Genomic DNA, 18,360 nt, shown 5'->3' on the forward strand with positions numbered 1-18,360 from the left:
GGAGCTTTGCTGCACAGCAATTTTCAGGTCTCTCCAGAGATGTTCGATCGGGTTCAAGTCCGGGCTCTGGCTGGGCCACTCAAGGACATTCAGACACCTGTCCCGAAGCCACTCCTGCGTTGTCTTGGCTGTGTGCTTAGGGTCATTGTCCTGTTGGAAGGTGAACCTTTGCCCCAATCTGAGGTCATGAGCCATCTGTAGCCGGTTTTCATCAAGGATCTCGCTGTACTTCATCTTTCCCTCGATCCTGACTAGTCTCCCAGTCCCTGCCACTGAAAAACATCGCCACAGCCTGATGCTGCCACCACCATGCTTTACCATAGAGATGGTATTGGCCACCTGAAACCAAAGAGGGTTCTCCTATAGGGACAGCCGAAGAAACATTTTGGAACCCTTTTTTTCTAAGAGTGTAGAACTATGAGTGGCACTGCCACAACATATAATACCAAGCCTTTCACGACACAAGCACACAGTAGCATAACCAAGTCACAGGTAAGCAACCTGTAATGATAAAGCAGGGTTCACAATCTCCAGCCACCATAAACGATCGCATACAGCAAGTTTGACCATCCTAAGGTGCCTCTGGTTTGCCATAAATGTCATATGTCCTCATAGGGATGTTACTGCAGTTTCACAGACCAATGCATGAGTCACTCCTGCATTAGAGTTAATTCTTCACATGCGAGTCCAGTTCAGGTGTCACATGGGCTGGCCAGTCATGGTCGGTAGCAAAATAGGTACCTATGAGGACAATGCACGCCAGCAATTACCAGACAGCATTTTGGCTGTTAAATGGCCTCCTGACAAATGGCAGTCCTGTTCCATGGTGACTCTGTCTCTAGTAACTGCCTGGGGGAGGACTGGTGCCTACCAAGCACCGTTCTGGGAGATTCAGGATGCATTGACATTGGAGAGGTGCAATTCCTATGACATGTGAAGGCCCAATAAGTTGATGGAATTTCTTGTCAATGAGTGTCAGGTTGTGTTGGTTCACACTTTTTGGAGGCAGGCCATTCGATTTCGTCTCTGCGTTATATTGGCATCGAACATGTCACCCTCCCGAGGAGAGGGGGTGACCTTGATAATTTATTGTTAAAACGAGAGGCTGCCTGGATCTTTAATTTAAAGACACTTGCTCCCTTCGGTCTCAACATAGACTTTGATCTGAAGCCATTCTTGTGATTATTGTGATTTTGCCATTGTAATTGTTTGTTAGATACTTTTTAGACTACAAATGCTATGATCATGTTATCCATTTGTTTGTCTTTTTGTATGTTTCTTGTATACCATTTTTTTTATATTTCAGTTAACCAATGATATTAGGCCATACTTGGCCATGATTACAAACACCTGTGTGTCTCTTGACACTATATAAATTACTCATCTCCCAGTGTTTGTGATGATACCCTGATGAAGACAGCTTAGCTGTCGAAACGTTGGTTATTACATTTTTGCATCTGAGCTCTTAGAGTGTGCGGCTTTCCTTTATTTTCTAGTGTTCTGCTCCGCTAGCCAGCACCTCGCCTTTATAGGTGTGCGTTTCTTTTTTCTAGATTGGTTCATTAGAGTGAACACCTGCCTTGTGCACTTGCGATATGTGGTTTCATCTTCCCCATACACCATAACTGTCACCAAGTCAACATATAAGGTAACTCCAGGGCAGACAGCCAGGACGGTGGACATGGTTGTCTTGAAGAAGCAATGTGCCAGCTCAACCCAAACAGGATAAGAATGCACTGGAACATCCCCATGTGCATCGCAAAGTCAGTGAGCCAGCAGAAGTTCATGTTGGATTCAGGTAGACATATTGAACTAGCAATGAATCAAAGCTCACTTCTAAATGACAAGGAGGTGACTTAAGAGCCCAATCCTGGAGGGGAAAGTTATACCACAGTGGGGGCAAGTTGTAAGGCTAGGGAGAGGGTGTCAAAGTCCAGGGTTGGATTCTCGTTCCTTTTGTTGGAGCCTCCCAGTTGGCTCATTGATCCTCAAAGAGGCGTGTGACTTAGAAAAGTTAGTGTTGCCATGCCAAGCAGTCTGCTGCCTTTAAATATATCCGCACAAAGGTGTTTGAGTTTACATGGTCAGCATATTGGATTCCTAACATAGTCGAAGTACACAAAAAAGAGTATTGAGTACAGGTCATAAGTATTGTACACAAATCTTGAAAAATGTCTCATTTAAAATGTGTACATATACAGTACAGGTGATTAAACCACCATTTAATTGTAATATGGCAGCTATATTGGATTTTGGACACCATGTTGGATTTGGAGTCAAATTTAAGTAATTACAAGAGTATGGGCTAAACATATAAAGAGGTTCGAGTTAGAGGAACCATTGACAGGAAAAAAGGACAGTTTTCGGTGTCTGAATCCACATGCCTTAGAGTAAATCACAATAGCCACAACATCACAAAATGTGCTACTGTACACAATTTCTTTTTCAGGCAGGACCATACAACACTGAATGAGAGCAAATTAGACTTGTAAAGTTGTCTATTGAAAAGCTACCAAAAAAGTTAAGTTAAGAATAGTTTGTATTTCCGCCTATTGTATCGATGTATTTACAGGTCTATATTTCCAAAAGGCTTTAAGATATCCTAATGCTGTTAGGTTGTGTATGTAGGGCAGGCAGTTGACTACTTGTATTCCAAATATGAGAAATATCAGAGCTTGCAACACTGGGTTACATGGGCTTATGTGGCCTGTTTGAGTTCAGGGGGTGTGTCACAATATCTGTCAATTGAAACACTTTTGTAGTAACATATTTCTATACAACCATCCATTTCATATAATGGGAGACCTTATAGAGATGGAAAAACATGGTTGTGCTTTGTTATACCTCGGGTAGGGGTATCTACAAAATTAAAGCGGTTCATTTTTGGCCACGAGCCTAGGGTAGAGGGGGTTGAAGGGACTAGGGAGGAGGGGTAGCGGGGAAGGAGGGGGGACATTCTCAAACCACAAGTCAGCATGTCACCACATATTGTGCAATATGGATTTTATCTGGAATTCATGCCGCTGATAAATTCTGATGTGTCAAAAGTTAATCTGATGTGTATATGCAATTTGTACACTATATTCCAAAGATTGATTTCCCATTTTATATAGAGCACATTTTTAGTTTATTCCATCACACTTTTAGAAAACATCACCTGCGTTGTGGGACTGGGACATTCGCCCCTGCTGCTCGGAGTGGTCCAGAAACGGGACGTGGAAGGAAACCTACTGAGCGGTTATATAGGTAGAGCCAAGGAAGAACGCTACACAGCCACACCTGAAATAGCCCGCTGCTCTCACAAGAGACGCTTGTTTGACTAGCAGCAATAAGAAGAAGCAACTTCGTGATTTTTTTTCTTCTTCTTCATGTGTTCATTTCTTGTTGCTTAGCTAGTTGCGTGGTTCCTCCCAGGTCGCGCCGAGCTGCGAGGTGCAATCATTCGCAACTGGACCGTGTCAAAATCACCTCGTCGCACAGCTGGAAAAGTTATACGGTAACAGCTATGTCTTATTAGACTTATTTTTCTCTACTGTTTCGAAGTGTAACATTTAGTGTAATAACATAGGCTATTATTATGGAATATTTGGCTAGCATTTTAGTGCTGGTAGCGTGTACAGATTTCTTATAAGTCAGAAGAACAACTGTAACAAACTGCACTTTTTGAATAGGTGTTGTTTTTTTTATACCATAAAGACTGAGAAAGGGAAAATAGTTACTTCCACTTTGATTAGAAAATACCTAGGCTCACTTTCTAACATTGATTTATTGAGGTTGATTGAAATTACACAGAAATAAAGTTATTTCTAGTTATTGTCATTCCATTGATATTAGAGTGACAGTACATGTACTGTTAGTTCACATATGCGTGGTGTACAGTGTTGACGTACGTCTCTGAGTGCCGTTCTCTCCCCATCTCTCTCTCTCTAAGGCTGGGAGGAATGGAAGTTGGCGGTGGGAAGGATGGTTGTTGACCAATTAAATGCGTGGATAGAATAGTTAAGGGATTGTTATTAGGATTAAAGAAATATAGCTTCCTGCATTTTGGCAACAATCCCCATGATGCATGTTAGTGAGATGGAATGAGACAGGACTATCAAAACAACAACCAGCGTCTCACGCAAGAATGAGTGGATATCTATGAGTGGATATCTGATTGTTTTGTGGTTTTTAAACGAAAGTTTTGTGACTGAATACATGTTTCTGTTTTCCATATGAAGTTGCTCAATCGCTGTCTGTCTGTGGGGCTGGTTGATCCTACTTGAACAGCTTATTTGTGGTCAACCAGCAGAGTGGCTGGGGAGTTCAGTGAAATAGGGGAGCGAGAGTCAGGGCAATTTGTGTGTGTGTGTGTGTGTGTGTGTCCGGAGCCTGCTTCCCCAAAAAGAACATTCTGTCACTACAGAGAGTCGACAGGCATCCTTTTCAGCAGGGGACAGTGGGGGCCACAGACCTGTGTGTGTGTGTGTGTGTGTGTGTGTGTGTGTGTGTGTGTGTGTGTGTGTGTGTGTGTGTGTGTGTGTGTGTGTGTGTGTGTGTGTGTGTCAGATGGGGGGCTACAGAGACCCTGGGCAGAGTGGAGCCACTCAGTCTCACATCAGAGAAACGCACACAGAGAGAGAGACTGTTGGTCTAACAGCTACACACACACACACACACACACACACACACACACACACACACACACACACACACACACACACACACAAACAAACATCGCCCTGACGCTCACTCCCCTAATTCACTGGACTCCCCAGCCACTCTGCTGGTTGACCACACACACGCACACACACACACACACACACACACACACACACACACACACACACACACACACACACACACACACACACACACACACACACACACACACACACACACACACACACACACACACACAAACACAGACAGGGCCCACTTTAACGACATGGAGGAAACAGCTGGTTAGACGAACATTAGAGCAGAGAGTGTGTGTGCGCGTGCGCGTGTGTGTGTGTAATGGTATCAATTAATAATGCGTCTCTCTATTTACCTTGTGAATAGAGGATTCTCTTGTACCGAAGGAGGGAGGGAATTTACAATCTACCGTACTGATGCAGGGTGTGTGTGTGTGTGTGTGTGTGTGTGTGTGTGTGTGTGTGTGTGTGTGTGTGTGTGTGTGTGTGTGTGTGTGTGTGTGTGTGCGCGCGTGCGCGCGCGCGTGAATGCATTCGTGCGTGCGAGTGTGTGTGTTCCCCAGGATTTATTTTAGCAACAGCTGGTGGAAGGACACAACTTTTCCAACATTTCCTTGGTGGACAATTAAAAACAGTAATCAAAGACCTTTTGAGGGAAAGCTTCAACATGTGTTTCTCAGCAGTGCTATAAAAGTAGACAATTGTCCTACTGATCCACTTCAAAATATGCATTATTTAGTAGTTACTTTATATAATGACTTCATCTGAACCCCCAGGGGGATAACATTAAATACATCCAGTCATTAAAAGTAAGAGAAGTCCAACGTTAACTTTTTGTTATCAATAATCAGGCATCTCTGGCATCCCATAACAACTTCAGTTCAACTTCAGTCAATCTTTTGATTGACAGTGTGATTCCAGTCTATGAATCTGTTATAGATATTGTATTTTATCAACGCCCTCTGGTGGAATAAAGCGATTCAAACCAGATGGTAATCTCTGTTAGAGTTTAATGATGGTGGACAGTGGGACACACACTAACACTCCATTAGTGAGTAGTCAGAATGTGTCTTAAAGAATTAAGCCCTATCCTGTTCCCATTCTGTAGTGAGCCACGTTGAACCTTGAACTCTCCCCTCTGACCCTCTTCCTGGCAGTGTCCCCATGGGGGTAGACTAGGGGGGAGGTATGCAGACTGACCCCCCGTCCCCCTACTTCAGAAGTGCCTTGCAGGGGAGGCCAAACTACATTAACTTCTTGGATGGGGTTCCCTTAAGTGTGGTGGTGGAGTGAACCGTATTAACGTGTCTGTTTGAGGTTATGATAGATGGGTCTGTGTAGGTACGGTGAGGAGGATAGGGGTGAGGGTTAAGGATGGGGTGAGTGTTGGAATGATGGGTGTAGGTAGGGGTAAGGGGTAAGGTGAGGAGGACAGGGGTGAGGGTTAAGGATGGGGTGAGTGTTGGAATGATGGGTGTCGGCAGGGGTAAGGGGTAAGGTGAGGAGGACAGGGGTGAGGGTTAAGGATGGGGTGAGTGTTGGAATGATGGGTGTAGGTAGGGGTAAGGGGTAAGGTGAGGAGGACAGGGGTGAGGGTTAAGGATGGGGTGAGTGTTGGAATGATGGGTGTCGGCAGGGGTAAGGGGTAAGGTGAGGAGGACAGGGGTGAGGGTTAAGGATAGGGTGAGTGTTGGAATGATGGGTGTCGGCAGGGGTAAGGGGTAAGGTGAGGAGGACAGGGGTGAGGGTTAAGGATAGGGTGAGTGTTGGAATGATGGGTGTAGGTAGGGGTAAGGGGTAAGGTGAGGAGGACAGGGGTGAGGGTTAAGGATAGGGTGAGTGTTGGAATGATGGGTGTAGGTAGGGGTAAGGGGTAAGGTGAGGAGGACAGGGGTGAGGGTTAAGGATAGGGTGAGTGTTGGAATGATGGGTGTAGGTAGGGGTAAGGGGTAAGGTGAGGAGGACAGGGGTGAGGGTTAAGGATAGGGTGAGTGTTGGAATGATGGGTGTAGGTAGGGGTAAGGGGTAAGGTGAGGAGGACAGGGGTGAGGGTTAAGGATAGGGTGAGTGTTGGAATGATGGGTGTAGGTAGGGGTAAGGGGTAAGGTGAGGAGGACAGGGGTGAGGGTTAAGGATAGGGTGAGTGTTGGAATGATGGGTGTCGGCAGGGGTAAGGGGTAAGGTGAGGAGGACAGGGGTGAGGGTTAAGGATAGGGTGAGTGTTGGAATGATGGGTGTCGGCAGGGGTAAGGGGTAAGGTGAGGAGGACAGGGGTGAGGGTTAAGGATAGGGTGAGTGTTGGAATGATGGGTGTAGGTAGGGGTAAGGGGTAAGGTGAGGAGGACAGGGGTGAGGGTTAAGGATAGGGTGAGTGTTGGAATGATGGGTGTCGGCAGGGGTAAGGGGTAAGGTGAGGAGGACAGGGGTGAGGTGAGGAGGATACGAGTGAGGTTTTAAGGATGGGGTGAGTATATGACTGGAAGGAAGAGGGTAGAGGTCAGGGTCGGGGTCAGGACTGGTGAGAGTAAATGTGACACAGAGAGAGATGGAGAGGAGTGGTTGATGGCCTCTGCTCCCCCGAGGAGCAATGTGCCTAAGTAAGGAAGTAAAATGGTGAGTGAATTGGAGCTTTTCGAAGCTCTCAAATGTCCATGGTCCAGTGTCTCTGGTGTCCACAGCTGCCCTTAGAGATGACTGTTGCATCAGAGGTGAAAGTGTTCATCTTTATTGGTCTCTACTGGTGCCAGCATCGACGATACCCAGTCAAGTCATCACAGACCCAGTATATTTTATACTGAAGGCTCTTTGTAGGATCCACGGGGATGTGAGAGTGGCGTCAAAACCTGCAGAGGCACTAATTAGTGTGTATGTGTGTGTGTGTGTGTGTGTGGACCTGTTTGAACCCACCACTCTCACCGTGGGGGAAAATATATTCATTATGCAACAAGCTTCTGACTGCTCTGCTTGTGATGCTGCATATTTAAAGGCTCAGTGTACTCAAAAATGTGATTTCCCTGTGTTTTATATTTCCACACTATAAGGTTGGAATAATACTGTGGAATTGTGAAAATGATGATAATGCCCTTATGGTGTAAGAGCTGTTTGAAAAGACCACCTGAGATTTCAGCCTGTTGTGGTGGGATGGAGTTTTGGCCTGCCTGGTGACGTTCGTAAATAGACCAATAAGAAAGAGATTTCCAAACCTCTCTGCCAATAACAGCTAGTTTTCAATTTTCCCCTCCCCACTCAGACCACTCCCAGACAGTCCTAGCAAAATTCTTTCTTGAGAAATAGTTTTTTCCTAAAGGCTATTTGTTTTGGACAATTTTAATGGAAATCTATTATAGTAAGGTTCTGTTACCCAGAAAGGATTTGATATTGATATAAAAATAGCTGCAATGGGCATTTAAGTAACCAGCCCTGCATTCAAACAAATACCCCACCCAGGACTAAATACATAAGTACCCCACCCAGGACTAAATACATAAATACCCCACCCAGGACTAAATACATAAATACCCCACCCAGGACTAAATACATAAATACCCCACCCAGGACTAAATACATAAATACCCCACCCAAGACTAAATAAGCCACCCAGCCCTAACCCACCAGCAACAGAGTCTGTGTTCCGTTTGAGCCTCGTACTGTACATTTTTCCAGCATTTTCCTTGTTAATCTATTAGTCACAGAAGGTTTCTCACCAGCTCTCCAGGACTGGTGAAACATCTACAGGCTGTTACATCATAACGTTCGTAATGAGTCGTGACACACATGAACCTGAAAATACAGTACGTTCATTTTCCTACACACATGAGCCTTACATACATGAACTTAACCTTGTCCCCAGGCTAATTGCAAGCATATATAAAGCTGACAGAGAGAGAACCCGCTGGTGGAAGAGACTATGTTCATTATCTTACATACAACTTAACCTCAAACTTAACCTCGTCCCCGGGCTAAATCATTCTCTATCACACACAACCCTGACTATGTTTACTCTCTAACATAATCCTGACAATGTTTACTCTCTAACATAAACCTGACTATGTTTACTCTCTAACATAAACTTGACTATGTTTACTCTCTAACATAAACCTGACAATGTTTACTCTCTAACATAAACCTGACTATGTTTACTCTCTAACATAATCCTGACAATGTTTACTCTCTAACATAAACCTGACAATGTTCACTCTCTAACATAAACCTGACAATGTTTACTCTAACATAAACCTGACTATGTTTACTCTCTAACATAAACCTGACAATGTTTACTCTCTAACATAAACCTGACAATGTTCACTCTCTAACATAATCCTGACTGTTTACTTTCTAACATAAACCTGACAATGTTCACTCTCTAACATAAACCTGACAATGTTTACTCTAACATAAACCTGACAATGTTCACTGTCTAACATAATCCTGACTATGTTTACTCTCTAACATAAACCTGACAATGTTCACTCTCTAACATAAACCTGACAATGTTTACTCTAACATAAACCTGACAATGTTCACTGTCTAACATAATCCTGACAATGTTTACTCTCTAACATAAACCTGACAATGTTCACTCTCTAACATAAACCTGACAATGTTTACTCTAACATAAACCTGACAATGTTTACTCTAACATAAACCTGACAATGTTCACTGTCTAACATAATCCTGACAATGTTTACTCTCTAACATAAACCTGACAATGTTCACTCTCTAACATAAACCTGACAATGTTTACTCTAACATAAACCTGACAATGTTTACTCTAACATAAACCTGACAATGTTCACTGTCTAACATAATCCTGACAATGTTTACTCTCTAACATAAACCTGACAATGTTCACTCTCTAACATAAACCTGACAATGTTTACTCTTAAATAAACCTGACAATGTTCACTGTCTAACATAATCCTGACAATGTTTACTCTCTAACATAATCCTGACAATGTTTACTCTCTAACATAAACCTGACTATGTTCACTCTAACATAAACCTGACTATGTTCACTCTCTAACATAAACCTGACTATGTTCACTCTCTAACATAAACCTGACTATGTTCACTCTAACATAAACCTGACTATGTTCACTCTCTAACATAAACCTGACTATGTTCACTCTCTAACATAAACCTGAGTTTATTAATTCTCTAACCCAAGAGACGCATACTATGAGAGTCACATAAAGGCTCTTTGAGGTGGGGGGAAATGCCTGGCCACTGGGTGTGTGTGCAGTGTAGTTTAGACTAATGCCCAAGGACTACAAACACAAGGTCTGGTCTTGGGCTACAGAGTGAATAGTAGTCCACTCTTTAGGTCAGATAATGGATGAATGAAGGGAGGGACAGCCTTTCTAGTGTTCCAAGCCGTGCTTATAGGAAATAAAGAGTTACCTTATTAAGTAATGAAGTACACTAACATATCTGGCAATACCGTATCTACGATATCTGCCCATATATAAGTAGTGGGAGTGAGCTGTATTAAAGACTTCAAGATATTTGCAGTATTGCACAGACACACATATCAGTGTCCATAAACAATTGGGTTTCCTGAGGTAGATGTGTCTAGCCCCTCAGAATGCCTACCAAACCACAGGGTTTACTGTATGTAGGCTGCAATCTAATCTGAAGCGCATAGATTGGCTTGGTTAGTCAGCTGACCTCAGGCGAGACAGTGACACTATCCAGAGTGCAACTCATGTCTCCCTAACCCTCTACCCCCTAAAACCATGTCCTCCTGAACCATGTCCTCACCTCCTACTCTCTCAGATGGCCTGCAGAGTAGTCTCCCTCACCAGCCAAGTGTCTGAAGACAGTCCAGAGCCTAACCCCCTCAACACTTTTTTAACCTTTTGTCCAATACCTTATCCCAAATCAGAAAGACTAGCAGTAAGTGTGTGTATAAACGTGCATAGTCTGACGTATTTGTTGCAGAAATATAATAAACAAAGCATTTTCTCGAGATCAGGGATAGGCAACTGGCCCCACTTTTGATTGCCCGTGGATCAATTTACCAACAACAAAACAACAACAAGCACTATATACAGAGCCTTCAGAAAGTATTCTCACCCCTTGACTTTTCCCACATTTTGTTATTTTATAGCCTGAATTTAAATTGAGATTTTTTTTGTCACAGGCCTATACACAATACCCCTTAATGTCAAAGTGGAATTACGTTTTTCAAAATTTGACAAATTAATAAAAATTGAAAGCTGAAAAGTCTTGAGTCAATAAGTATGCAACACCCTTGTTATGGCAAGCCTAAATAACTTAAGGAGTAAAAATATGCTTAATAAGTCGCATAAATCAGTTGAAGTCGGAAGTTCACATACACCTTAGCCAAATATATTTAAACTCAGTTTTTCACAATTCCTGACATTTAATCCTAGTACAAATTCCCTGTCTTAGGTCAGTTAGGATCACCACTTTATTTTAAGAATGTGAAAGATCAGAATAATAGTAAAGAGAATAATTTATTTCAGCTTTTATTTCTTTCATCACATTCCCAGTGGGTCAGAAGTTTACATACACTCAATTAGTATTTGGTAGCATTGCCTTTAAATTGTTTAACTTGGGTCAAACATTTCGGGTAGCCTTCCACAAGCTTCCTACAATAAGTCCATCTATTTTGTGAAGTGCACCAGTCCCTCCTGCAGCAAAGCACCCCCAACATGATTCTGCCACCCCCGTGCTTCATGGTTGGGATGGTGTTCTTCGGCTTGCAAACCTCCCCCTTTATCCTCCAAACATAACGATGGTCATTATGGCCAAACAGTTCTATTTTTGTTTCATCAGACCAGAGGACATTTTTCCAAAAAGTACGATCTTTGTACCCATGTGCAGTTGCAAACCGTAGTCTGGCTTTTTTATGGTGGTTATGGAGCAGTGGCTTCTTCCTTGCTGAGCAGCATTTCAGGTTATGTCGATATAGGACTCATTTTACTGTGGATATAGATACTTTTGTACCTGGTTCCTCCAGCATCTTCACAAGGTCCTTTGCTGTTGTTCTGGGATTGATTTGCACTTTTCGCACCAAAGTTTGTTCATCTCTAGGAGACAGAATGCGTCTCCTTCCTGAGAGGTATGACGGCTGGGTGGTCCCATGGTGTTTATACTTGCATACTATTGTTTGTACAGATGAATGTGGTACTTTCAGGTGTTTGGAAATTGCTCCCAAGGATGAACCAAGACTTCTGGAGGCCTACAATTTTTTTCTGAGGTCTTGGCTGATTTTCCCATGATGTAAAGCAAAGAAGCACTGAGTTTGAAGGTAGGTCTTGAAATACATTCACAGGTAAACCTCCAATTGACACAAATGATGTCAATTAGCCTATCAGAAGCTTCTAAAGCCATGACATAATTTTCTGGAATTTTCCAAGCTGTTTAAAGGCACAGTCAACTTAGTGTATGTAAACTTCTGACCCACTGGAATTGTGATACAGTGAATTATAGTGAAATAATCTGTCTGTAAACAATTGTTGGAAAACTTACTTGTGTCATGCACAAAGTAGATGTCCTAACCGACTTGCCAAAAATATAGTTTGTTGACAAGAAATTTGTGGAGTGGTTGAAAAACGAGTTTTAATGACTCCAACCTGTGTATGTAAACTTCCGACTTCAACTGTAAGTTGCATGGACTGACTGTGTGTAATAATAGTGTTCAACAATTTTTTTTTATGACTACCTCATCATATATATATAGTTATACTGTACATTCACCAACCAGTTTAATATGTATGAGTGGAATGGGTGGAATGGTATCAAACACACTAAGCACATGGTTTCCATGTGTTTGATGACATTCCATTCGCTCCATTCCAGTCATTATTATGATCCGTCCTCCTCTGAGCATCCTCCACTGCTAGAGCCGTTTCTTCCTGATTTTAGCTGAAAGGAGTGGAACCCAGTGGGGTTGTCTGCCGCGGTAGCCCATCCGGGATAAGGATCGATGAGTTGTGGGTTCACGATGCCGTTCTGCACACCGCTGTTGCACTCCGCCTGTTAGCTTACGTGATTATTACCATTCTCCCTCGACCTCTCTCATCAACCAGCTGTTTTCACCCACAGGACCGACTGGATGTTTTTTGTTTGTTGCACCATTCTCTGTAAACCCTAAACACCCAGGACGGCGTCCGTTTCTGAGATACTGCATCCGGCACGCCTGGCACTGATGATCAAAATGTAGCTACGGGCCCCTTAAAGGCTAGGCCCCGGCTCTGACTGCATGTGGGCGTATGGATTTTGGTATGCAGACCCGCGAGCCACTGAGGCCCTCATGATGAGTTCCGATTTCTTTATAGCCCCCACCCCCATCAACGTTCCCTGCTCTAGATTAATGTTTGGGTGTGTCAGTTAAATATGCATGAAATGGAACCCGTGCGTTTACTTCCTATAAAGCTTCTCTTCCCCCTCTCCGTCTCTACACACTCACTGCCAAGAGCTCCCCTGGGCTGCTGTGAGGCTGCTACATGTAAACATATGGAATATGATGATTAGTTGTGACAGGGGATTGTTAGGGGAGTTGAGTAACTGAGTGTTGTAATACTCTGCATGGTCACTAGGGGAGATGGAATATAGCATTACAGCTCCACAGTGTGTGATTGTGTGTGTTTGTATGTGTGTATGTATGCGTGTGTGTGTCCTGATGTGTAGCCAGAGAGGACACCTGGCGAGGACACCTGGCCTCAGGTGTCCTCAGGGCGAGGAGGGCGGGGCGAGGACACCTGGCCTCTTATAGGTTCAGGCAGATAGTTTCAGCTTCATAGTTATTGTGAGTTCACATAGCAGAACCCCTTGGACAGACACAAAGTAAGTGTTTCCTAACACTCTGTTGGGGGACAACTCTACTCACACAGCTGAAGCTAATAAATGTCCTGATGAGTAGCTGCATAGTGTGCAAGAGCAGGGCTGGAACGAAAGCCCGCAGGGCACACCCAGTATTTTTATTTGTCCTCCAGTAGCTCTCGATGAGGATGGTAGCCATCCCTGCAGTAGGTGAAGGTAGTTCTGAAGTCTTTTGGCTTCATTCTTTCTCATTTTTTCTTACTTCCTCTGTCTTTCTCTATTCTCCCTTCCTCTCTCTCTGTATCTTGTCTTTCGTCATTCTCTGGCATTTTTCTCTAGATCTATAGTATGGCTCTTCTCCTTATCAGTTGATGATGTCACGAGACTAAGGAATACACTTTTTGAAAAAAAAGGTGCTGTCTAGAACCTTAAAAGGTTCTTCGGCTGTCCCCATAAGAGAACCCTTTGAAGAACCCTTTTTGGTTGCAGGTAGAACCATTTTGGTTCCATGTAGAACAGTGGGGGCTGCTGAGGGGAGAACGGCTCATAATAATGTCTGGAAACGAGTGAATGGAACGGCATCAAACAAATAGAAATCATGTGTTTGATGTAGTTTATACCATTCCACCTGTTCCTCTCCAACCATTACCACGAGCCTGTCCTCCCCAATTAAGGTGCCACCAACCTCCTGTGATATAGAACCCTTTCTACAAAGGGTTCTACATGGAACACAAATGGGTTCTACCTGGAACCCAAAAGGGTTTCCTATGGGGACAGCCGAAGAACCATTTTGGAACCCTTTTTCTAAGATGGTAGGCTCTTTGTTGACTCTAGCCCCATTTATACCTGGTGCTAACATGCATCCTTAGTCCTGATCTTGTCCACGTTCTGATTGTGCCCACATTTTCAGACAGGTGTAGATGATTAAAAGACACATTGTGATCTGATTGTGAACAGATCTTCCTGACCACCTCCGGAAGTAGTCAGGCATGCATTGTGTCTGAATATCTTACAAGTGTAAACAGATCTCCACAGTGAAACCATTTAAATCAGGGATGGGCAACTTTGATGGGGGTGGGGGCCACAAAAAATCTGAACTAATCATGAGGGATCGCTGTTGCTCACTGGTCTGTGAACGCACATCCATACCCACACATGCAGTCAGACCTGGCCCTAGCCTTTTGGGAGCCCTAAGTGCAATTTCCTGCAATTCTACACATTTCGCCATAAGGAGGAGAGAAATGTTTGCAGTTTTTAATATTGTTTGTTATCTGAGTGAGAGTGACTAACAAAATCAGTGAGGGACCCCAGCCTGTAATTCGACCATGATTACTACACATTTAGATAGCTAGCTAGACTAACTTACCAATCAAGAAAATGTTAGCTGCAATTTTGCTGCAATTCCACTCACTTTGCCATAGAGTGGAGAGAAATCTGAGTGAGTGTGATAGCTGACTAGACTAACTTACCAATTTAGAAAATGTAAACCGACATGGACTAATTGAGTGACTGTCAGTGACTGACATAACAAGAGAAAAACTGCTGTAGCGGGGGGGGGGGGGGGGGGATTGGTCCACAGGCCTACAAAAGGGGGGGACAGTTGCCCATCCCTGATTTAAATCACTAACATCCCGCCTTCTAAAATCATTGACAGGTTGCACCATTGACTTATGGCACCAATATGTGTCTTAAAATAAATAAATAATAGATGTTATTTTGAAAGATTAGCTGTCAAATCATTTCCATACAGGGAATCCGGTCCAAATGCAGACACAGTGAACGGATGTGAGACACATTTTAATGCCATTCGTAGACATATTTCTGTGTGTGTGTGTGTGTGTGTGTGTGTGTGTGTGTGTGTGTGTGTGTGTGTGTGTGTGTGTGTGTGTGTGTGTGTGTGTGTGTGTGTGTGTGTGTGTGTCTCTGTGTGTGTTTGTTTGTCCGTCACTCCTCACAGAGGCATGATGACTCATCAAAAAAAAATCAGCTCAGTGATGAACTGCAGGATCCCAGTCTCACAGTCACAGTCCATCAGGATGTCACTATAGCTGGTTACTGTTGGGACGTGCCTGTCATTCTGCAGCCCTGGTTTAGTCTTGGTGCTGCTTGGGCAGACTCCCAAGGAGTATGTGCGCTGGGGAAGATTCCACAGAGTGTTTAACTGAAGCCAGAGAGCCTGTTTTATGCTTGGCCTAGGGAGAGGATTTGTGAGGGTTAATTGTGCTCTCTGATGCGTGTGTTTAAATAAGGCCGGCTCTAGTCATTGGTCGCTGGGTATGTCATGGTCACCCTCTTTCCTCCTCCAACCTATGGAATGTGGCCACGGTTGTAAGGAGCTCTGAAAGTGGACACAGAGTGACATTTTGATGACGGTCATAAATGACCAGTAATGGAGGACAATCCGTCAGTCAGTGCCCAGTCATAATGTTATGTCACCGACTGGCTATCTGGTTACCCACCGTCAACCAGACATTTTGTGTCCCTCTCAGTGACCGAGGCCACATATGAAAACATGCAAGCACGCATGCACACAAACACAAACACTGGGAGTGGTTGTGTTGTCCTGTTCCCTGGAGAGAGCCTGATATGTGTTAGCTACGGCAGGGACAAGGCTACGGGATTCTCAGACAGGTGACACAATGTGAAAATACAGACATCAGACATCACTGCAGCTGGGGCATGCCTCAAGACCCCACAGATCAAGGGGATTTCCCAACACAAAGCTATGGGGTTCTGCTAGAATACTTAGTAGAAGTATATATTTCCTCCCTTCCAGCAGGCAGTGGGCACAGTGTCTTCTTCATTAGCTTAGCATACACCCCTGTAGTGGTCTGGTTAGTGTATTGTGGCAGTCCTGTAAAATACACTTAAAGAATATGATACACTTTGCCTTTTGAAAGTCCAATATCTTGAAAACTTGACTGCTGACATGCAAAACATTTTGGGACTATCAGCAGTAGACATATGAAAACATTTCAAAAATATTGTTCCCTAGCGGTGGAAAAAGTACCCAACTATCATACTTGAGTTAAAGTAAAGATACCTTAATAGAAATTGACTCAAGTAAAAGTAAAATTCTACTTGAGTATAAGTATAAAAGTATTTGGTTTAAAATATAGTTAAGTATCAAAAGTAAAAGTCTAAATCATTTCAAATTCCTTATATTAAGGAATTTCTTCTTTTTTATTTTATTTACGGGAAACCACAGGCATACTCCAAAATTCAGACATAATTTACAAACGAAGCATGTGTGTTTAGTGAGTCCTATGGGATGACCAGGGATGTTTGGTTGATAAGTGTGTGAATTTGACTATTTCCCTGTCCTGCTAAGCATTCAAAATGTAACAAGTACTTTTGGGTGTCAACGAAAATATATGGAGTAAAAAGTACAACATGTTCTTAAGGAATGTAGTGAAGTAAAAGTTGTCAAAAATGTCAATAGTAAAGTAAAGTACAGATACCCCCCAAAAAACGGCTTAAGTAGTACTTTAAAGTATTTTTACTTAAGTACTTTACACCACTGATTTTCCCTTTAAGTTTGATTTCATTTGATTTGAAGACAATAACTAATAGATTAAATGCATGTGGTGTTTCTCAACGTGCTCAAAGCCCTGAATGTACATAGTTGTTTAGCTGCTAATTATATTATTGTATTTATTTATTATTTATTTATTATTATCATTTATTTTTATTAAACAGTAACATGCAAAACACAAACAGTACAGCCGGAGGGATTCCACAAAGAAATAAGAGAAGAAACAAAAATTATAACGCAAATCCATGTTAATTAAATCAATTTAAATACAGACATGTAGCAAATACATTTTTTAGACATTTTGTTTCTTATATACGTTTTAATGACTCTAAATAGTTTTCCAAATCAGATAAAAAAATTAAGTAAAGGGTATTTTTCTTCATAAATTTAGATTTGTGTATGAACATTTTTCCTAATAAAATAAAGAAATGTATGACATACTCACGTTCAATTGTGGAATCAGTGTAGTAAATAATGTGTCAAACTTAGATATTTCAATGGTTGTATGCATTTTGTTGCCAAGATCAGATGACAGATGCCAATGACAGAAAAAGTGTTCAATAGATTCCGTTTCTAGTTCACAAAAACTGCATTCACTGGTTACATCAGGTATATATTTAGAAATCAAGCAATTACACGGATAAAATATATGGATAACCTTAAAGGAGATCTCCTTTACTTTATTGGTCACCATAAATTTGTGTGGAGTGAGCCAAGCACGGCGCCAGTTTACATCAAACGATGAAGCCCAATAAAATATCGCAGAGGGAATAGACTTCCTAGACCAACAGGGTTCGTGATGGCGGTCTAAATGTCTTAGACTTCATTCTCTTCAATCAGATATCAAAAATCAACTGAGTTAAAAAGGTCCATAAAAAATCCTCATAGTTTCTGGAATATTATACCTCATTTTGTTTTTCAGAAGCTCAGAGTGCTTCATTTTTTACTACAATGTCTGTATATTGTGGGTAAACTTCCTGTGAAATTGGCGGCTTTTCACAAGCAGGCTTTAATGTGCTGGGCTTTGCTGTATAAACACAACTTTTCACCTCATAAATGTTTTATATGGACTAATGGGTCGATATATAGAAACAAGATGTTATTTTACCGTAAATGGTTCTCTAAAAGCATTGTCCTTGTCAGCCAATTAGTTAGTATTAGTAGGAATCTATTTACCAGGAGAGAATTTATGGAAAGATACAACTTTGAGGTTTCAAGCAAGGAATATGACACTGTTATTAAAGCTATACCTAGTGGGATAAAATCTTTACTTCAGAATAATGCATATTTTGGAATATCGCCTATTGTAAACGATATCCAGGTGAATGGCATAGGTTTACTAGATAAGAAATTCAACAA

At 42.4% G+C, this 18,360-nt stretch overlaps 1 protein-coding gene across 1 annotated transcript in view; it reads left to right on the forward strand.

Moving 5' to 3' along the window:
- Positions 1 to 3,031: 3,031 nt before the first annotated feature.
- Positions 3,032 to 18,360, forward strand: part of hapln1b (hyaluronan and proteoglycan link protein 1b) — a 31,398-nt gene continuing 16,069 nt past the window's right edge. Inside the window, exon 1 of the mRNA XM_029768974.1 lies at positions 3,032 to 3,496. The gene's annotated coding sequence lies outside the window, so the exon portion shown is untranslated. The remainder of the gene's footprint in view (positions 3,497 to 18,360) is intronic.

Source organism: Salmo trutta, chromosome 12, assembly GCF_901001165.1.
Source record: "Salmo trutta chromosome 12, fSalTru1.1, whole genome shotgun sequence".
NCBI lineage: Eukaryota > Metazoa > Chordata > Actinopteri > Salmoniformes > Salmonidae > Salmo > Salmo trutta.